A 22,127-nucleotide genomic window follows, 5' to 3' on the forward strand; every position below is an offset into this window, starting at 1 on the left:
ATAAACTTCTGCCATGTGTGAGTGGTAAAGGCTTGTTAATTTTGTTGCTTTTCAAATTCACGTCTGACAACAAGACGATGGAACATTGGGGCATCAGACACTTTGGAAAGTAGCCACCAACCGCAGAGAAAGAGAGAAAGAGGGAAAAGACAGTATGAGGTGTGGAGAAAACAGCAGCAGGTACAAGGAGCTCAAATGAGATTAATGGCGCCTAAATAGAGCAGGTAAAGGAACAGTTACATATCTAAGAAAAGGGAAAGAAAAGACTAGGAAAAAACACAGAAAGAGCTTGTAGATGAAATTCTCTTCCAGGAACAGCAGGTTAAGAGAAATTACACAGGGAGCAGTTAAGCTTGTAACACTGTGGAGAATAGAAAAGAAAATGCAGTTTTATGAAGTGTGTTTGCCTAATCCAGCTAGCACTTTTATTTTATTTCTCTATTTGCTTCTTTTATTGGTAAAGTAAGTTTCAAGTGCATGCACAGGTATGACCGAGAGAGCCAGGGTATAATAATTTGAAGCGTTTGCACCAGCGCTAATGAAGGACGAGAGTTATAGCAAAGATATGAAAGGGGGAGCGATAATAAATATGTGATATGGCAATAGTGACACCAAAATAAGCCACCTATTTATAAAACTGACATGGAAGAAATACTAAAGGTTAACTTCTGAAATTGTAGCCAATGTTAAAAAGATTCTCGTTGTCGGCAGGATTCGAACCTGCGCGGGAAGACCCCAATGGATTTCTAGTTCATCGCCTTAACCACTCGGCCACAACAACTGACTGTAAGGCGTGTGCACATAATCTGTATGCAAGTTTTCAAGGTGTCCCACAGCAAATTCCTGATATTCTGCAATGCACTTTTTAAAAATAATGTTTTTTTCAGCAGGCACATTCTCTCCTAAAAACAAAACTTGCATGCGTATATCTCTAGTTTGAAATACCATAGGCTTGCATGCATACTCTCATGGGTCACTCAAGTTTTTTTTAACCCTATTGCACTCTGTTTTCGTGCTGCTTTTAGTATATGGCCCATATTACAGAAGTCTACCATGTTTGAGTATTTGAGGCTCCTTTGTAAGTGCTTTATATTTTTTCCTTGAAGAGCTATATAATAAAGGGGTCCGGGAAAGATTGCATTTATGGAAGATAAAAGAAGGCCCACTTGTCTCACCAAATGCTGTAGAGAAACCTGATGTTTTACTCATGTTATCCTTAGTTCGTTTTTGTTAGACCTTGCATTCTTAAGGTGGTCCCAACCCCACCTTATTGCTTTTCACCTCCGCATTTTGCTGTATCTTTTTGTTGGCCTTAGGACTCTGATCACTTTATCGCTACTAATCAGTGCTGAAGTGCACGTGCTTCTTCCCTAATCATGTGTATAATTGGAGTATACCTGACTGACAGATTTAATTTACTTGAAAGCCCCTTGTAAAGTGGTATACCATATACCCAGGGACTGATTGTGCCGCCCAAAGAAATAGCATTTCAAACCTGTCTCAAGCCTGCTACTGCAGTGCCTGTGCTGCAGTGTACTGCCACTTCGACTTGGCATTTAAAACTACTTGCCAAGCCTTAAACTCCAATTTTATTACATATCAGTAACCCCTAAGGTAGGCCTTAGGTAGTCCTAGGGGCATCATGCTATGTAAGTAAAAGGTAAGACATGTACTGTGGTAGTTTGTATGTCCTAGTAGTATCAAACAGTCTATTACATTTTTCACTACTGTGAGGTCTGCCCCTCTCATAGGTTAGCATTGGGTATTCCCTTATACTTTTTGGGGGGTAATTCCATATCAGAGAGGAGAAGCTTTATTTATTTATTGATAAATCCTATCTACTGGTGAGGTTGGATTTAATCTTACTATTGTATAAATGCCATTTTTAGAGAGTGAGCATTTCTCTGCACTTACTGCTCTATTTGCATGAAAACCTATCTTCAATTGACGTCTGGATTGGGCTCCGAGACAGCTACATATGTGCATTCCCTGTAGACAGCCACAACAAGGTCACTCAACTGCAACTGCATTCATCTGCATTCTGATTGGCCTGGGGTAGAGCTCCGCTCCCCTTACCGCAAATATGTTCAAGAACGATAATTTATGTCAGTAAGTACAGTATACCTACATCTTATAATCATGTGTGTTTAAATAATTTGTCATTAGATCGTTTAAATATTGAAAAGGATCTGTTTTTAATAGACATTTTACAAAAACAACTGGTACATTTGGGAATTCAGTAAAGGAAAACCCCAACTGCCGTGACATTGCCAACCTCAATGCCGTGACTCGGATTCGAACCGAGGTTGCTGCGGCCACAACGCAGAGTACTAACCACTATACGATCACGGCGAGCTACTTGGGCTCAATAACGTACAGTGACATGAAGAAATTATACTTCGGAACACTCAGGGCTACTCCTGTGATAGGCTGAATGTGTTCATTGCTTCCTCATTCCTTATACAAAGGCTTTATCTCCTCAGTGGTTGATAGGCTGAAACCGTTTCCTGGCCGCCTGCTTGTGAACTTGCAGGAGTCAAAGATCACACATACACTGGTGGGCCTGTGATGGGACACCAATGCAGAGAAACACACCTGGCGCAGATATTCTATTCTGTTTATTAGACCTGCATCTCCCCTGTACCTCCTCAAGCCACCTGTATGTGAAGCAAGAAAGAGTTAAGGAACGGTCCATCTACACTTTTATTGGGAGGATGCTGCCTGAGCTCCTCCCAGCTAATCACACAAACAGCAGTAAAGCAAGGTAACTACACAGTTAGGGGGGACTGCATGGTTAGGTTTTTGAGGAATTATTGAAACTGACCTCAGTGACCCATAATCAGATCTGTGGCTAATGACTGCATGCCTAATTATGATGAAGCAAGCACCATGGCTCGTAGGGGCCCCACAACACACTTTTCTTAGCTCATTGAATTAAAGTATAAACTTCTGCCATGTGTGAGTGGTAAAGGCTTGTTAATTTTGTTGCTTTTCAAATTCATGTCTGACAACAAGACGAAGGAACATTGGGGCATCAGACGCTTTGGAAAGTAGCCACCAACTGCAGAGAAAGAGAGAAAGAGGGAAAAGGCAGTATGAGGTGTGGAGAAAACAGCAGCAGGTACAAGGAGCTCAAATGAGATTAATGGTGCCTAAATAGAGCACGTAAAGGAACAGTTACAAATCTAAGAAAGGGAAAGAAAAGACTAGGAAAAAACACAGAAAGAGCTTGTAGATGAAATTCTCCTCCAGGAACAGCAGGTTAAGAGAAATTACACAGGGAGCAGTTAAGCTTGTAACACGGGGGAGAATAGAAAAGAGAATGCAGTTTTATGAAGTGTGTTTGCCTAATCCAGCTAGCACTTTTATTTTATTTCTCTATTTGCTTCTTTTATTGGTAAAGTAAGTTTCAAGCGCATGCACAGGTATGACCAAGAGAGCCAGGGTATAATAATTTGAAGCGTTTGCACCAGCGCTAATGAAGGACGAGAGTTATAGCAAAGATATGAAAGGGTGAGCGATAATAAATATGTGATATGGCAATAGTGACACCAAAATAAGCCACCTATTTCTAAAACTGACATGGGAGAAATACTAAAGGTTAACTTCTGAAATTGTAGCCGATGTTAAAAAGATTCTCATTGTCGGCAGGATTCGAACCTGCGCGGGGAGACCCCAATGGATTTCTAGTCCATCGCCTTAACCACTCGGCCACAACAACTGACTGTAAGGCGTGTGCACATAATCTGTATGCAAGTTTTCAAGGTGTAGCACAGCAAATTCCTGATATTCTGCAATGCACTTTTTAAAAATAATGTTTTTTCAGCAGGCACATTCTCTCCTAAAAACAAAAATTGCATGCGTATATCTCTAGTTTGGAATACCATAGGCTTGCATGCATACTCTCATGGGTCACTCAAGTTTTTTGGACCCTATTGCACTCTGTTTTCGTGCTGCTTTTAGTATATGGCCCATATTACAGAAGTCTACCATCTTTGAGTATTTGAGGCTCCTTTGTAAGTGCTTTATATTTTTTCCTTGAAGAGCTATATAATAAAGGGGTCCGGGAAAGATTGCATTTATGGAAGATAAAAGAAGGCCCACTTGTCTCACCAAATGCTGTAGAGAAACCTGATGTTTTACTCATGTTATCCTTAGTTCGTTTTTGTTAGACCTTGCCTTCTTAAGGTGGTCCCAACCCCACCTTATTGCTTTTCACCTCCGCATTTTGCTGTATCTTTTTGTTGGCCTTAGGACTCTGATCACTTTATCGCTACTAATCAGTGCTGAAGTGCACGTGCTTCTTCCCTAATCATGTGTATAATTGGAGTATACCTGACTGACAGATTTAATTTACTTGAAAGCCCCTTGTAAAGTGGTATACCATATACCCAGGGACTGATTGTGCCGCCCAAAGAAATAGCATTTCAAACCTGTCTCAAGCCTGCTACTGCAGTGCCTGTGCTGCAGTGTACTGCCACTTCGACTTGGCATTTAAAACTACTTGCCAAGCCTTAAACTCCAATTATATTACATATCAGTAACCCCTAAGGTAGGCCCTAAGTAGTCCTAGGGGCATCATGCTATGTAAGTAAAAGGTAAGACATGTACTGTGGTAGTTTGTATGTCCTAGTAGTATCAAACAGTCTATTACATTTTTCACTACTGTGAGGTCTGCCCCTCTCATAGGTTAGCATTGGGTATTCCCTTATACTTTTTGGGGGGTAATTCCATATCAGAGAGGAGAAGCTTTATTTATTTATTGATAAATCCTATCTACTGGTGAGGTTGGATTTAATCTTACTATTGTATAAATGCCATTTTTAGAGAGTGAGCATTTCTCTGCACTTACTGCTCTATTTGCATGAAAACCTGTCTTCAATTGACGTCTGGATTGGGCTGCGAGACAGCTACATATGTGCATTCCCTGTAGACAGCCACAACACAGGTCTCTCAACTGCAACTGCATTCATCTGCATTCTGATTGGCCTGGGGGAGAGCTCCGCTCCCCTTACCGCAAAGATGTTCAAGAACGATAATTTATGTCAGTAAGTACAGTATACCTACATCTTATAATCATGTGTGTTTAAATAATTTGTCGTTAGATCGTTTAAATATTGAAAAGGATCTGTTTTTAATAGACATTTTACAAAAACAACTGGTACATTTGGGAATTCTGTAAAGGAAAAACCCAACTGCCGTGACATTGCCAACCACAATGCCGAGTCTCGGATTCGAACCGAGGTTGCTGCGGCCACAACGCAGAGTACTAACCACTATACGATCACGGCGAGCTACTTGGGCTCAATAACGTACAGTGACATGAAGAAATTATAATTCGGAACACTCAGGGCTACTCCTGTGATAGGCTGAATGTGTTCATTGCTTCCTCATTCCTTATACAAAGGCTTTATCTCCTCAGTGGTTGATAGGCAGAAACCGTTTCCTGGCCGCCTGCTTGTGAACTGGCAGGAGTCAAAGATCACACATACACTGGTGGGCCTGTGATGGGACACCAATGCAGAGAAACACACCTGGCGCAGATATTCTATTCTGTTTATTAGACCTGCATCTCCCCTGTACCTCCTCAAGCCATCTGTATGTGAAGCAAGAAAGAGTTAAGGAACGGTCCATCTACACTTTTATTGGGAGGATGCTGCCGTGAGCTCCTCCCAGCTAATCACACAAACAGCAGTAAAGCAAGATAACTACACAGTTAGGGGGGACTGCATGGTTAGGTTTTTGAGGAATTATTGAAACTGACCTCAGTGACCCATAATCAGAGCTGTGGCTAATGACTGCATGCCTAATTATGATGAAGCAAGCACCATGGCTCGTAGGGGCCCCACAACACACTTTTCTTAGCTCATTGAATTAAAGTATAAACTTCTGCCATGTGTGAGTGGTAAAGGCTTGTTAATTTTGTTGCTTTTCAAATTCACGTCTGACAACAAGACGAAGGAACATTGGGGCATCAGACGCTTTGGAAAGTAGCCACCAACCGCAGAGAAAGAGAGAAAGAGGGAAAAGGCAGTATGAGGTGTGGAGAAAACAGCAGCAGGTACAAGGAGCTCAAATGAGATTAATGGCGCCTAAATAGAGCACGTAAAGGAACAGTTAAAATCCAAGAAAAGGGAAAGAAAAGACTAGGAAAAAACACAGAAAGAGCTTGTAGATGAAATTCTCTTCCAGGAACAGCAGGTTAAGAGAAATTACACAGGGAGCAGTTAAGCTTGTAACACGGGGGGGAATAGAAAAGAAAATGCAGTTTTATGAAGTGTGTTTGCCTAATCCAGCTAGCACTTTTATTTTATTTCTCTATTTGCTTCTTTTATTGGTAAAGTAAGTTTCAAGTGCATGCACAGGAATGACCGAGAGAGCCAGGGTATAATAATTTGAAGCGCTAATGAAGGACGAGAGTTATAGCAAAGATATGAAAGGGGGAGCGATAATAAATATGTGATATGGCAATAGTGACACCAAAATAAGCCAACTATTTATAAAACTGACATGGAAGAAATACTAAAGGTTAACTTCTGAAATTGTAGCCGATGTTCAAAAAAGATTCTCGTTGTCGGCAGGATTCAAACCTGCGCGGGGAGACCGCAATGGATTTCTAGTCCATCGCCTTAACCACTCGGCCACAACAACTGACTGTAAGGCGTGCGCACATAATCTGTATGCAAGTTTTCAAGGTGTTCCACAGCAAATTCCTGATATTCTGCAATGCACTTTTAAAAAATAATAATGTTTTTTTCAGCAGGCACATTCTCTCCTAAAAACAAAAATTGCATGCGTATATCTCTAGTTTGGAATACCATAGGCTTGCATGCATACTCTCATGGGTCACTCAAGTTTTTTGGACCCTATTGCACTCTGTTTTCGTGCTGCTTTTAGTATATGGCCCATATTACAGAAGTCTACCATCTTTGAGTATTTGAGGCCCCTTTGTAAGTGCTTTATATTTTTTCCTTGAAGAGCTATATAATAAAGGGGTCCGGGAAAGATTGCATTTATGGAAAATAAAAGAAGGCCCACTTGTCTCACCAAATGCTGTAGAGAAACCTGATGTTTTACTCATGTTATCCTTAGTTCGTTTTTGTTAGACCTTGCATTCTTAAGGTGGTCCCAACCCCACCTTATTGCTTTTCACCTCCGCATTTTGCTGTATCTTTTTGTTGGCCTTAGGACTCTGATCACTTTATCGCTACTAATCAGTGCTGAAGTGCACATGCTTCTTCCCTAATCATGTGTATAATTGGAGTATACCTGACTGACAGATTTAATTTACTTGAAAGCCCCTTGTAAAGTGGTATACCATATACCCAGGTACTGATTGTGCCGCCCAAAGAAATAGCATTTCAAACCTGTCTCAAGCCTGCTACTGCAGTGCCTGTGCTGCAGTGTACTGCCACTTCGACTTGGCATTTAAAACTACTTGCCAAGCCTTAAACTCCAATTATATTACATATCAGTAACCCCTAAGGTAGGCCCTAAGTAGTCCTAGGGGCATCATGCTATGTAAGTAAAAGGTAAGACATGTACTGTGGTAGTTTGTATGTCCTAGTAGTATCAAACAGTCTATTAAATTTTTCACTACTGTGAGGTCTGCCCCTCTCATAGGTTAGCATTGGGTATTCCCTTATACTTTTTGGGGGGTAATTCCATATCAGAGAGGAGAAGCTTTATTTATTTATTGATAAATCCTATCTACTGGTGAGGTTGGATTTAATCTTACTATTGTATAAATGCCATTTTTAGAGAGTGAGCATTTCTCTGCACTTACTGCTCTATTTGCATGAAAACCTGTCTTCAATTGACGTCTGGATTGGGCTGCGAGACAGCTACATATGTGCATTCCCTGTAGACAGCCACAACACAGGTCTCTCAACTGCAACTGCATTCATCTGCATTCTGATTGGCCTGGGGGAGAGCTCCGCTCCCCTTAGCGCAAAGATGTTCAAGAACGATAATTTATGTCAGTAAGTACAGTATACCTACATCTTATAATCATGTGTGTTTAAATAATTTGTCGTTAGATCGTTTAAATATTGAAAAGGATCTGTTTTTAATAGACATTTTACAAAAACTACTGGTACATTTGGGAATTCTGTAAAGGAAAAACCCAACTGCCGTGACATTGCCAACCACAATGCCGTGACTCGGATTCGAACCAAGGTTGCTGCGGCCACAACGCAGAGTACTAACCACTATACGATCACGGCGAGCTACTTGGGCTCAATAACGTACAGTGACGTGAAGAAATTATAATTCGGAACACTCAGGGCTACTCCTGTGATAGGCTGAATGTGTTCACTGCTTCCTCATTCCTTATACAAAGGCTTTATTTCCTCAGTGGTTGATAGGCTGAAACCGTTTCCTGGCCGCCTGCTTGTGAACTGGCAGGAGTCAAAGATCACACATACACTGGTGGGCCTGTGATGGAACACCAATGCAGAGAAACACACCTGGCGCAGATATTCTATTCTGTTTATTAGACCTGCATCTCCCCTGTACCTCCTCAAGCCATCTGTATGTGAAGCAAGAAAGAGTTAAGGAACGGTCCATCTACACTTTTATTGGGAGGATGCTGCCGTGAGCTCCTCCCAGCTAATCACACAAACAGCAGTAAAGCAAGATAACTACAGAGTTAGGGGGGACTGCATGGTTAGGTTTTTGAGGAATTATTGAAACTGACCTCAGTGACCCATAATCAGAGCTGTGGCTAATGACTGCATGCCTAATTATGATGAAGCAAGCACCATGGCTCGTAGGGGCCCCACAACACACTTTTCTTAGCTCATTGAATTAAAGTATAAACTTCTGCCATGTGTGAGTGGTAAAGGCTTGTTAATTTTGTTGCTTTTCAAATTCACGTCTGACAACAAGACGAAGGAACATTGGGGCATCAGACGCTTTGGAAAGTAGCCACCAACCCCAGAGAAAGAGAGAAAGAGGGAAAAGGCAGTATGAGGTGTGGAGAAAACAGCAGCAGGTACAAGGAGCTCAAATGAGATTAATGGCGCCTAAATAGAGCACGTAAAGGAACAGTTAAAATCCAAGAAAAGGGAAAGAAAAGACTAGGAAAAAACACAGAAAGAGCTTGTAGATGAAATTCTCTTCCAGGAACAGCAGGTTAAGAAAAATTACACAGGGAGCAGTTAAGCTTGTAACACGGGGGAGAATAGAAAAGAAAATGCAGTTTTATGAAGTGTGTTTGCCTAATTCAGCTAGCACTTTTATTTTATTTCTCTATTTGCTTCTTTTATTGGTAAAGTAAGTTTCAAGTGCATGGACAGGAATGACCGAGAGAGCCAGGGTATAATATTTTGAAGTGTTTGCACCAGCGCTAATGAAGGACGAGAGTTATAGCAAAGATATGAAAGGGGGAGCGATAATAAATATGTGATATGGCAATAGTGACACCAAAATAAGCCAACTATTTATAAAACTGACATGGAAGAAATACTAAAGGTTAACTTCTGAAATTGTAGCCGATGTTAAAAAGATTCTCGTTGTCGGCAGGATTCGAACCTGCGCGGGGAGACCCCAATGGATTTCTAGTCCATCGCCTTAACCACTCGGCCTCAACAACTGACTGTAAGGTAGGCGCACATAATCTGTATGCAAGTTTTCAAGGTGTTCCACAGCAAATTCCTGATATTCTGCAATGCACTTTTTAAAAATAATGTTTTTTTCAGCAGGCACATTCTCTCCTAAAAACAAAAATTGCATGCGTATATCTCTAGTTTGGAATACCATAGGCTTGCATGCATACTCTCATGGGTCACTCAAGTTTTTTGGACCCTATTGCACTCTGTTTTCGTGCTGCTTTTAGTATATGGCCCATATTACAGAAGTCTACCATCTTTGAGTATTTGAGGCTCCTTTGTAAGTGCTTTATATTTTTTCCTTGAAGAGCTATATAATAAAGGGGTCCGGGAAAGATTGCATTTATGGAAGATAAAAGAAGGCCCACTTGTCTCACCAAATGCTGTAGAGAAACCTGATGTTTTACTCATGTTATCCTTAGTTCGTTTTTGTTAGACCTTGCATTCTTAAGGTGGTCCCAACCCCACCTTATTGCTTTTCACCTCCGCATTTTGCTGTATCTATTTGTTGGCCTTAGGACTCTGATCACTTTATCGCTACTAATCAGTGCTGAAGTGCACGTGCTTCTTCCCTAATCATGTGTATAATTGGAGTATACCTAACTGACAGATTTAATTTACTTGAAAGCCCCTTGTAAAGTTGTATACCATATACCCAGGGACTGATTGTGCCGCCCAAAGAAATAGCATTTCAAACCTGTCTCAAGCCTGCTACTGCAGTGCCTGTGCTGCAGTGTACTGCCACTTCGACTTGGCATTTAAAACTACTTGCCAAGCCTTAAACTCCAATTATATTACATATCAGTAACCCCTAAGGTAGGCCCTAAGTAGTCCTAGGGGCATCATGCTATGTAAGTAAAAGGTAAGACATGTACTGTGGTAGTTTGTATGTCCTAGTAGTATCAAACAGTCTATTAAATGTTTCACTACTGTGAGGTCTGCCCCTCTCATAGGTTAGCATCGGGTATTCCCTTATACTTTTTGGGGGGTAATTCCATATCAGAGAGGAGAAGCTTTATTTATTTATTGATAAATCCTATCTACTGGTGAGGTTGGATTTAATCTTACTATTGTATAAATGCCATTTTTAGAGAGTGAGCATTTCTCTGCACTTACTGCTCTATTTGCATGAAAACCTGTCTTCAATTGACGTCTGGATTGGGCTGCGAGACAGCTACATATGTGCATTCCCTGTAGACAGACACAACACAGGTCACTCAACTGCAACTGCATTCATCTGCATTCTGATTGGCCTGGGGGAGAGCTCCGCTCCCCTTACCGCAAATATGTTCAAGAACGATAATTTATGTCAGTAAGTACGTTATACCTACATCTTATAATCATGTGTGTTTAAATAATTTGTCGTTAGATCATTTAAATATTGAAAAGGATCTGTTTTTAATAGACATTTTACAAAAACAACTGGTACATTTGGGAATTCTGTAAAGGAAAAACCCAACTGCCGTGACATTGCCAACCACAATGCCGTGACTCGGATTCGAACCAAGGTTGCTGCGGCCACAACGCAGAGTACTAACCACTATACGATCACGGCGAGCTACTTGGGCTCAATAACGTACAGTGACGTGAAGAAATTATAATTCGGAACACTCAGGGCTACTCCTGTGATAGGCTGAATGTGTTCACTGCTTCCTCATTCCTTATACAAAGGCTTTATTTCCTCAGTGGTTGATAGGCTGAAACCGTTTCCTGGCCGCCTGCTTGTGAACTGGCAGGAGTCAAAGATCACACATACACTGGTGGGCCTGTGATGGAACACCAATGCAGAGAAACACACCTGGCGCAGATATTCTATTCTGTTTATTAGACCTGCATCTCCCCTGTACCTCCTCAAGCCATCTGTATGTGAAGCAAGAAAGAGTTAAGGAACGGTCCATCTACACTTTTATTGGGAGGATGCTGCCGTGAGCTCCTCCCAGCTAATCACACAAACAGCAGTAAAGCAAGATAACTACAGAGTTAGGGGGGACTGCATGGTTAGGTTTTTGAGGAATTATTGAAACTGACCTCAGTGACCCATAATCAGAGCTGTGGCTAATGACTGCATGCCTAATTATGATGAAGCAAGCACCATGGCTCGTAGGGGCCCCACAACACACTTTTCTTAGCTCATTGAATTAAAGTATAAACTTCTGCCATGTGTGAGTGGTAAAGGCTTGTTAATTTTGTTGCTTTTCAAATTCACGTCTGACAACAAGACGAAGGAACATTGGGGCATCAGACGCTTTGGAAAGTAGCCACCAACCCCAGAGAAAGAGAGAAAGAGGGAAAAGGCAGTATGAGGTGTGGAGAAAACAGCAGCAGGTACAAGGAGCTCAAATGAGATTAATGGCGCCTAAATAGAGCACGTAAAGGAACAGTTAAAATCCAAGAAAAGGGAAAGAAAAGACTAGGAAAAAACACAGAAAGAGCTTGTAGATGAAATTCTCTTCCAGGAACAGCAGGTTAAGAAAAATTACACAGGGAGCAGTTAAGCTTGTAACACGGGGGAGAATAGAAAAGAAAATGCAGTTTTATGAAGTGTGTTTGCCTAATTCAGCTAGCACTTTTATTTTATTTCTCTATTTGCTTCTTTTATTGGTAAAGTAAGTTTCAAGTGCATGGACAGGAATGACCGAGAGAGCCAGGGTATAATATTTTGAAGTGTTTGCACCAGCGCTAATGAAGGACGAGAGTTATAGCAAAGATATGAAAGGGGGAGCGATAATAAATATGTGATATGGCAATAGTGACACCAAAATAAGCCAACTATTTATAAAACTGACATGGAAGAAATACTAAAGGTTAACTTCTGAAATTGTAGCCGATGTTAAAAAGATTCTCGTTGTCGGCAGGATTCGAACCTGCGCGGGGAGACCCCAATGGATTTCTAGTCCATCGCCTTAACCACTCGGCCTCAACAACTGACTGTAAGGTAGGCGCACATAATCTGTATGCAAGTTTTCAAGGTGTTCCACAGCAAATTCCTGATATTCTGCAATGCACTTTTTAAAAATAATGTTTTTTTCAGCAGGCACATTCTCTCCTAAAAACAAAAATTGCATGCGTATATCTCTAGTTTGGAATACCATAGGCTTGCATGCATACTCTCATGGGTCACTCAAGTTTTTTGGACCCTATTGCACTCTGTTTTCGTGCTGCTTTTAGTATATGGCCCATATTACAGAAGTCTACCATCTTTGAGTATTTGAGGCTCCTTTGTAAGTGCTTTATATTTTTTCCTTGAAGAGCTATATAATAAAGGGGTCCGGGAAAGATTGCATTTATGGAAGATAAAAGAAGGCCCACTTGTCTCACCAAATGCTGTAGAGAAACCTGATGTTTTACTCATGTTATCCTTAGTTCGTTTTTGTTAGACCTTGCATTCTTAAGGTGGTCCCAACCCCACCTTATTGCTTTTCACCTCCGCATTTTGCTGTATCTATTTGTTGGCCTTAGGACTCTGATCACTTTATCGCTACTAATCAGTGCTGAAGTGCACGTGCTTCTTCCCTAATCATGTGTATAATTGGAGTATACCTAACTGACAGATTTAATTTACTTGAAAGCCCCTTGTAAAGTTGTATACCATATACCCAGGGACTGATTGTGCCGCCCAAAGAAATAGCATTTCAAACCTGTCTCAAGCCTGCTACTGCAGTGCCTGTGCTGCAGTGTACTGCCACTTCGACTTGGCATTTAAAACTACTTGCCAAGCCTTAAACTCCAATTATATTACATATCAGTAACCCCTAAGGTAGGCCCTAAGTAGTCCTAGGGGCATCATGCTATGTAAGTAAAAGGTAAGACATGTACTGTGGTAGTTTGTATGTCCTAGTAGTATCAAACAGTCTATTAAATGTTTCACTACTGTGAGGTCTGCCCCTCTCATAGGTTAGCATCGGGTATTCCCTTATACTTTTTGGGGGGTAATTCCATATCAGAGAGGAGAAGCTTTATTTATTTATTGATAAATCCTATCTACTGGTGAGGTTGGATTTAATCTTACTATTGTATAAATGCCATTTTTAGAGAGTGAGCATTTCTCTGCACTTACTGCTCTATTTGCATGAAAACCTGTCTTCAATTGACGTCTGGATTGGGCTGCGAGACAGCTACATATGTGCATTCCCTGTAGACAGACACAACACAGGTCACTCAACTGCAACTGCATTCATCTGCATTCTGATTGGCCTGGGGGAGAGCTCCGCTCCCCTTACCGCAAATATGTTCAAGAACGATAATTTATGTCAGTAAGTACGTTATACCTACATCTTATAATCATGTGTGTTTAAATAATTTGTCGTTAGATCATTTAAATATTGAAAAGGATCTGTTTTTAATAGACATTTTACAAAAACAACTGGTACATTTGGGAATTCTGTAAAGGAAAATCCCAACTGCAGTGACATTGCCAACCACAATGCCGTGACTCGGAGTCGAACCGAGGTTGCTGCGGCCACAACGCAGAGTACTAACCACTATACGATCACGGCGAGCTACTTGGGCTCAATAACATACAGTGACATGAAGAAATTATAATTCGGTACACTCAGGGCTACTCCTGTGATAGGCTGAATGTGTTCATTGCTTCCTCATTCCTTATACTAAGGCTTTATCTCCTCAGTGGTTGATAGGCTGAAACCGTTTCCTGGCCGCCTGCTTGTGAACTGGCAGGAGTCAAAGATCACACATACACTGGTGGGCCTGTGATGGGACACCAATGCAGAGAAACACACCTGGCGCAGATATTCTATTCTGTTTATTAGACCTGCATCTCCCCTGTACCTCCTCAAGCCATCTGTATGTGAAGCAAGAAAGAGTTAAGGAACGGTCCATCTACACTTTTATTGGGAGGATGCTGCCGTGAGCTCCTCCCAGCTAATCACACAAACAGCAGTAAAGCAAGATAACTACACAGTTAGGGGGGACAGCATGGTTAGGTTTTTGAGGAATTATTGAAACTGACCTCAGTGACCCATAACCAGAGCTGTGGCTAATGACTGCATGCCTAATTATGGTAAAGCAAGCACCATGGCTCGTAGGGGCCCCACAACACACTTTTCTTAGCTCATTGAATTAAAGTATAAACTTCTGCCATGTGTGACTGGTAAAGGCTTGTTAATTTTGTTGCTTTTCAAATTCACGTCTGACAACAAGACGAAGGAACATTGGGGCATCAGACGCTTTAGAAAGTAGCCACCAACCGCAGAGAAAGAGAGAAAGAGGGAAAAGGCAGTATGAGGTGTGGAGAAAACAGCAGCAGGTACAAGGAGCTCAAATGAGATTAATGGCGCCTAAATAGAGCACGTAAAGGAACAGTTACAAATCTAAGAAAAGGGAAAGAAAAGACTAGGAAAAAACACAGAAAGAGCTTGTAGATTAAATTCTCTTCCAGGAACAGCAGGTTAAGAGAAATTACACAGGGAGCAGTTAAGCTTGTAACACGGGGGAGAATAGAAAAGAAAATGCAGTTTTATGAAGTGTGTTTGCCTAATCCAGCTAGCACTTTTATTTTATTTCTCTATTTGCTTCTTTTATTGGTAAAGTAATTTTCAAGTGCATGCACAGGTATGACCGAGAGAGCCAGGGTATAATAATTTGAAGCGTTTGCACCAGCGCTAATGAAGGACGAGAGTTATAGCAAAGATATGAAAGGGGGAGCGATAATAAATATGTGATATGGCAATAGTGACACCAAAATAAGCCACCTATTTATAAAACTGACATGGAAGAAATACTAAAGGTTAACTTCTGAAATTGTAGCCGATGTTAAAAAGATTCTCATTGTCGGCAGGACTCGAGCCTGCGCGGGGAGACCCCAATGGATTTCTAGTCCATCGCCTTAACCACTCGGCCACAACAACTGACTGTGAGGCGTGTGCACATAATCTGTATGCAAGTTTTCAAGGTGTCCCACAGCAAATTCCTGATATTCTGCAATGCACTTTTTCAAAATAATATTTTTTTCAGCAGGCACATTCTCTCCTAAAAACAAAAACTGCATGAGTATATCTCTAGTTTGGAATACCATAGGCTTGCATGCATACTCTCATGGGTCACTCAAGTTTTTTGGACCCTATTGCACAATGTTTTCGTGCTGCTTTTAGTATATGGCCCATATTACAGAAGTCTACCATCTTTGAGTATTTGAGGCTCCTTTGTAAGTGCTTTATATTTTTTCTTCGAAGAGCTATATAATAAAGGGGTCCGGGAAAGATTGCATTTATGGAAGATAAAAGAAGGCCCACTTGTCTCACCAAATGCTGTAGAGAAACCTGGTGTTTTACTCATGTTATCCTTAGTTCGTTTTTGTTAGACCTTGCATTCTTAAGGTGGTCCCAACCCCACCTTATTGCTTTTCACCTCCGCATTTTGCTGTATCTTTTTGTTGGCCTTAGGACTCTGATCACTTTATCGCTACTAATCAGTGCTGAAGTGCACGTGCTTCTTCCCTAATCATGTGTATAATTGGAGTATACCTGACTGACATATTTAATTTACTTGAAAGCCCCTTGTAAAGTGGTATACCATATACCCAGGGACTGATTGTGCCGCCCAAAGAAATAGCATTTCAAACCTGTCTCAAGCCTGCTACTGCAGTGCCTGTGCTGCAGTGTACTGCCACTTCGACTTGGCATTTAAAACTACTTGCCAAGCCTTAAACTCCAATTTTATTACATATCAGTAACCCCTAAGGTAGGCCCTAGGTAGTCCTAGGGGCATCATGCTATGTAAGTAAAAGGTAAGACATGTACTGTGGTAGTTTGTATGTCCTAGTAGTATCAAACAGTCTATTACATTTTTCACTACTGTGAGGTCTGCCCCTCTCATAGGTTAGCATTGGGTATTCCCTTATACTTTTTGGGGGGTAATTCCATATCAGAGAGGAGAAGCTTTATTTATTTATTGATACATCCTATCTACTGGTGGGGTTGGATTTAATCTTACTATTGTATAAATGCCATTTTTAGAGAGTGAGCATTTCTCTGCACTTACTGCTCTATTTGCATGAAAACCTGTCTTCAATTGACGTCTGGATTGGGCTGCGAGACAGCTACATATGTGCATTCCCTGTAGACAGCCACAACACAGGTCACTCAACTGCAACTGCATTCATCTGCATTCTGATTGGCCTGGGGGAGAGCTCCGCTCCCCTTACCGCAAATATGTTCAAGAACGATAATTTATGTCAGTAAGTACAGTATACCTACATCTTATAATCATGTGTGTTTAAATATTTTGTCGTTAGATCGTTTAAATATTGAAAAGGATCTGTTTTTAAAAGACATTTTACAAAAACAACTGGTACATTGGGGAATTCTGTAAAGGAAAAACCCAACTGCCGTGACATTGCCAACCACAATGCCTTGACTCAGATTCGAACCAAGGTTGCTGCGGCCACAACGCAGAGTACTAACCACTATACGATCACGGCGAGCTACTTGGGCTCAATAACGTATAGTGACATGAAGAAATTATAATTCGGAACACTCAGGGCTACTCCTGTGATAGGCTGAATGTGTTCATTGCTTCCTCATTCCTTATACAAAGGCATTATCTCCTCAGTGGTTGATAGGCTGAAACCGTTTCCTGGCCGCCTGCTTGTGAACTGGCAGGAGTCAAAGATCACACATACACTGGTGGGCCTGTGATGGGACACCAATGCAGAGAAACACACCTGGCGCAGATATTCTATTCTGTTTATTAGACCTGCATCTCACCTGTACCTCCTCAAGCCACCTGTATGTGAAGCAAGAAAGAGTTAAGGAACGGTCCATCTACACTTTTATTGGGAGGATGCTGCCATGAGCTCCTCCCAGCTAATCACACAAACAGCAGTAAAGCAAGATAACTACACAGTTAGGGGGGACTGCATGGTTAGGTTTTTGAGGAATTATTGAAACTGACCTCAGTGACCCATAACCAGAGCTGTGGCTAATGACTGCATGCCTAATTATGATGAAGCAAGCACCATGGCTCGCAGGGGCCCCACAACACACTTTTCTTAGCTCATTGAATTAAAGTATAAACTTCTGCCATGTGTGAGTGGTAAAGGCTTGTTAATTTTGTTGCTTTTCAAATTCACGTCTTACAACAAGACGAAGGAACATTGGGGCATCAGACGCTTTGGAAAGTAGCCACCAACCGCAGAGAAAGAGAGAAAGAGGGAAAAGACAGTATGAGGTGTGGAGAAAACAGCAGCAGGTACAAGGAGCTCAAATGAGATTAATGGCGCCTAAATAGAGCACGTAAAGGAACAGTTACAAATCTAAGAAAAGGGAAAGAAAAGGCTAGGAAAAAACACAGAAAGAGCTTGTAGATTAAATTCTCTTCCAGGAACAGCAGGTTAAGAGAAATTACACAGGGAGCAGTTAAGCTTGTAACACGGGGGAGAATAGAAAAGAAAATGCAGTTTTATGAAGTGTGTTTGCCTAATCTAGCTAGCACTTTTATTTTATTTCTCTATTTGCTTCTTTTATTGGTAAAGTAATTTTCAAGTGCATGCACAGGTATGACCGAGAGAGCCAGGGTATAATAATTTGAAGCGTTTGCACCAGCGCTAATGAAGGACGAGAGTTATAGCAAAGATATGAAAGGGGGAGCGATAATAAATATGTGATATGGCAATAGTGACACCAAAATAAGCCACCTATTTATAAAACTGACATGGAAGAAATACTAAAGGTTAACTTCTGAAATTGTAGCCGATGTTAAAAAGATTCTCGTTGTCGGCAGGACTCGAGCCTGTGCGGGGAGACCCCAATGGATTTCTAGTCCATCGCCTTAACCACTCGGCCACAACAACTGACTGTGAGGCGTGTGCACATAATCTGTATGCAAGTTTTCAAGGTGTCCCACAGCAAATTCCTGATATTCTGCAATGCACTTTTTAAAAATAATGTTTTTTTCAGCAGGCACATTCTCTCCTAAAAGCAAAAATTGCATGCGTATATCTCTAGTTTGGAATACCATAGGCTTGCATGCATACTCTCATGGGTCACTCAAGTTTTTTGGACCCTATTGCACTCTGTTTTCGTGCTGCTTTTAGTATATGGCCCATATTACAGAAGTCTACCATCTTTGAGTATTTGAGGCTCCTTTGTAAGTGCTTTATATTTTTTCCTTAAAGAGCTATATAATAGAGGGGTCCGGGAAAGATTGCATTTAGGGAAGATAAAAGAAGGCCCACTTGTCTCACCAAATGCTGTAGAGAAACCTGATGTTTTACTCATGTTATCCTTAGTTCGTTTTTGTTAGACCTTGCATTCTTAAGGTGGTCCCAACCCCACCTTATTGCTTTTCACCTCCGCATTTTGCTGTATCTTTTTGTTGGCCTTAGGACTCTGATCACTTTATCGCTACTAATCAGTGCTGAAGTACACGTGCTTCTTCCCTAATCATGTGTATAATTGGAGTATACCTGACTGACAGATTTAATTTACTTGAAAGCCCCTTGTAAAGTGGTATACCATATACCCAGGGACTGATTGTGCCGCCCAAAGAAATAGCATTTCAAACCTGTCTCAAGCCTGCTACTGCAGTGCCTGTGCTGCAGTGTACTGCCACTTCGACTTGGCATTTAAAACTACTTGCCAAGCCTTAAACTCCAATTTTATTACATATCAGTAACCCCTAAGGTAGGCCCTAGGTAGTCCGAGGGGCATCATGCTATGTAAGTAAAAGGTAAGACATGTACTGTGGTAGTTTGTATGTCCTAGTAGTATCAAACAGTCTATTACATTTTTCACTACTGTGAGGTCTGCCCCTCTCATAGGTTAGCATTGGGTATTCCCTTATACTTTTTGGGGGGTAATTCCATATCAGAGAGGAGAAGCTTTATTTATTTATTGATACATCCTATCTACTGGTGGGGTTGGATTTAATCTTACTATTGTATAAATGCCATTTTTAGAGAGTGACCATTTCTCTGCACTTACTGCTCTATTTGCATGAAAACCTGTCTTCAATTGACGTCTGGATTGGGCTGCGAGACAGCTACATATGTGCATTCCCTGTAGACAGCCACAACACAGGTCACTCAACTGCAACTGCATTCATCTGCATTCTGATTGGCCTGGGGGAGAGCTCCGCTCCCCTTACCGCAAATATGTTCAAGAACGATAATTTATGTCAGTAAGTACAGTATACCTACATCTTATAATCATGTGTGTTTAAATATTTTGTCATTAGATCGTTTAAATATTGAAAAGGATCTGTTTTTAATAGACATTTTACAAAAACAACTGGTACATTTGGGAATTCTGTAAAGAAAAAGCCAACTGCCGTGACATTGCCCACCACAATGCCGTGACTCAGATTCAAACCGAGGATGCTGCGGCCACAACGCAGAGTACTAACCACTATACGATCACGGCGAGCTACTTGGGCTCAATAAAGTACAGTGACATGAAGAAATTATAATTCGGAACACTCAGGGCTACTCCTGTGATAGGCTGAATGTGTTCATTGCTTCCTCATTCCTTATACAAAGGCTTTATCTCCTCAGTGGTTGATGGGCTGAAACCGTTTCCTGGCCGCCTGCTTGTGAACTGGCAGGAGTCAAAGATCACACATACACTGGTGGGCCTGTGATGGGACACCAATGCAGAGAAACACACCTGGCGCAGATATTCTATTCTGTTTATTAGACCTGCATCTCACCTGTACATCCTCAAGCCACCTGTATGTGAAGCAAGAAAGAGTTAAGGAACAGTCCATCTACACTTTTATTGGGAGGATGCTGCCGTGAGCTCCTCCCAGCTAATCACACAAACAGCAGTAAAGCAAGATAACTACACAGTTAGGGGGGACTGCATGGTTAGGTTTTTGAGGAATTATTGAAACTGACCTCAGTGACCCATAACCAGAGCTGTGGCTAATGACTGCATGCCTAATTATGATGAAGCAAGCACCATGGCTCGTAGGGGCCCCACAACACACTTTTCTTAGCTCATTGAATTAAAGTATAAACTTCTGCCATGTGTGAGTGGTAAAGGCTTGTTAATTTTGTTGCTTTTCAAATTCACGTCTGACAACAAGACGAAGGAACAGTGGGGCATCAGACGCTTTGGAAAGTAGCCACCAACCGCAGAGAAAGAGAGAAAGAGGGAAAAGGCAGTATGAGGTGTGGAGAAAACAGCAGCAGGTACAAGGAGCTCAAATGAGATTAATGGCGCCTAAATAGAGCACGTAAAGGAACAGTTACAAATGTAAGAAAAGGGAAAGAAAAGACTAGGAAAAAACACAGAAAGAGCATGTAGATTAAATTCTCTTCCAGGAACAGCAGGTTAAGAGAAATTACACAGGGAGCAGTTAAGCTGGTAACACGGGGGAGAATAGAAAAGAAAATGCAGTTTTATGAAGTGTGTTTGCCTAATCCAGCTAGCACTTTTATTTTATTTCTCTATTTGCTTCTTTTATTGGTAAAGTAATTTTCAAGTGCATGCACAGGTATGACCGAGAGAGCCAGGGTATAATAATTTGAAGCATTTGCACCAGCGCTAATGAAGGACGAGAGTTATAGCAAAGATATGAAAGGGGGAGCGATAATAAATAAGTGATATGGCAATAGTGACACCAAAATAAGCCACCTATTTATAAAACTGACATGGAAGAAATACTAAAGGTTAACTTCTGAAATTGTAGCCGATGTTAAAAAGATTCTTGTTGTCGGCAGGATTCGAACCTGCGCGGGGAGACCCCAATGGATTTCTAGTCCATCGCCTTAACCACTCGGCCACAACAACTGACTGTGAGGCGTGTGCTTATAATCTGTATGCAAGTTTTCAAGGTGTTCCACAGCAAATTCCTGATATTCTGCAATGCACTTTTTAAAAATAATGTTTTTTTCAGCAGGCACATTCTCTCCTAAAAACAAAAATTGCATGCGTATATCTCTAGTTTGGAATACCATAGGCTTGCATGCATACTCTCAGGGGTCGCTCAAGTTTTTTGGACACTATTGCACTCTGTTTTCGTGCTGCTTTTAGTATATGGCCCATATTACAGAAGTCTACCATCTTTGAGTATTTGAGGCTCCTTTGTAAGTGCTTTATATTTTTTCCTTGAAGAGCTATATAATAAAGGTGTCCGGGAAAGATTGCATTTATGGAAGATACAAGAAGGCCCACTCTTCTCACCAAATGCTGTAGAGAAACCTGATGTTTTACTCATGTTATCCTTAGTTCGTTTTTGTTAGACCTTGCATTCTTAAGGTGGTCCAAACCCCACCTTATTGCTTTTCACCTCCGCATTTTGCTGTATCTTTTTGTTGGCCTTAGGACTCTGATCACTTTATCGCTACTAATCAGTGCTGAAGTGCACGTGCTTCTTCCCTAATCATGTGTATAATTGGAGTATACCTGACTGAAAGATTTAATTTACTTGAAAGCCCCTTGTAAAGTGGTATACCATATACCCAGGGACTGATTGTGCCGCCCAAAGAAATAGCATTTCAAACCTGTCTCAAGCCTGCTACTGCAGTGCCTGTGCTGCAGTGTACTGCCACTTCGA

At 41.3% G+C, this 22,127-nt stretch overlaps 7 non-coding genes across 7 annotated transcripts; all 7 read right to left on the minus strand.

Annotated features, from left to right (window-relative positions):
• Nucleotides 1-699: 699 nt before the first annotated feature.
• On the minus strand, nucleotides 700-781 carry TRNAS-AGA (transfer RNA serine (anticodon AGA)). Its single transcript has one exon. It is a non-coding gene; the product is annotated as a tRNA-Ser (tRNA).
• Nucleotides 782-2,280: 1,499 nt separating this feature from the next.
• Nucleotides 2,281-2,352, minus strand: TRNAH-GUG (transfer RNA histidin (anticodon GUG)). The gene has a single exon. It is a non-coding gene; the product is annotated as a tRNA-His (tRNA).
• Nucleotides 2,353-3,639: 1,287 nt separating this feature from the next.
• Nucleotides 3,640-3,721, minus strand: TRNAS-AGA (transfer RNA serine (anticodon AGA)). Its single transcript has one exon. It is a non-coding gene; the product is annotated as a tRNA-Ser (tRNA).
• Nucleotides 3,722-8,153: 4,432 nt separating this feature from the next.
• Nucleotides 8,154-8,225, minus strand: TRNAH-GUG (transfer RNA histidin (anticodon GUG)). Its single transcript has one exon. It is a non-coding gene; the product is annotated as a tRNA-His (tRNA).
• A 2,869-nt stretch (nucleotides 8,226-11,094) lies between these two features.
• On the minus strand, nucleotides 11,095-11,166 carry TRNAH-GUG (transfer RNA histidin (anticodon GUG)). The gene has a single exon. It is a non-coding gene; the product is annotated as a tRNA-His (tRNA).
• Nucleotides 11,167-14,035: 2,869 nt separating this feature from the next.
• Nucleotides 14,036-14,107, minus strand: TRNAH-GUG (transfer RNA histidin (anticodon GUG)). The gene has a single exon. It is a non-coding gene; the product is annotated as a tRNA-His (tRNA).
• Nucleotides 14,108-21,279: 7,172 nt separating this feature from the next.
• On the minus strand, nucleotides 21,280-21,361 carry TRNAS-AGA (transfer RNA serine (anticodon AGA)). The gene has a single exon. It is a non-coding gene; the product is annotated as a tRNA-Ser (tRNA).
• Nucleotides 21,362-22,127: the final 766 nt, after the last annotated feature.

Source organism: Lissotriton vulgaris, chromosome 1_1 (genome assembly GCF_964263255.1).
Source record: "Lissotriton vulgaris chromosome 1_1, aLisVul1.2, whole genome shotgun sequence".
NCBI classification, from domain to species: Eukaryota; Metazoa; Chordata; class Amphibia; order Caudata; family Salamandridae; genus Lissotriton; species Lissotriton vulgaris.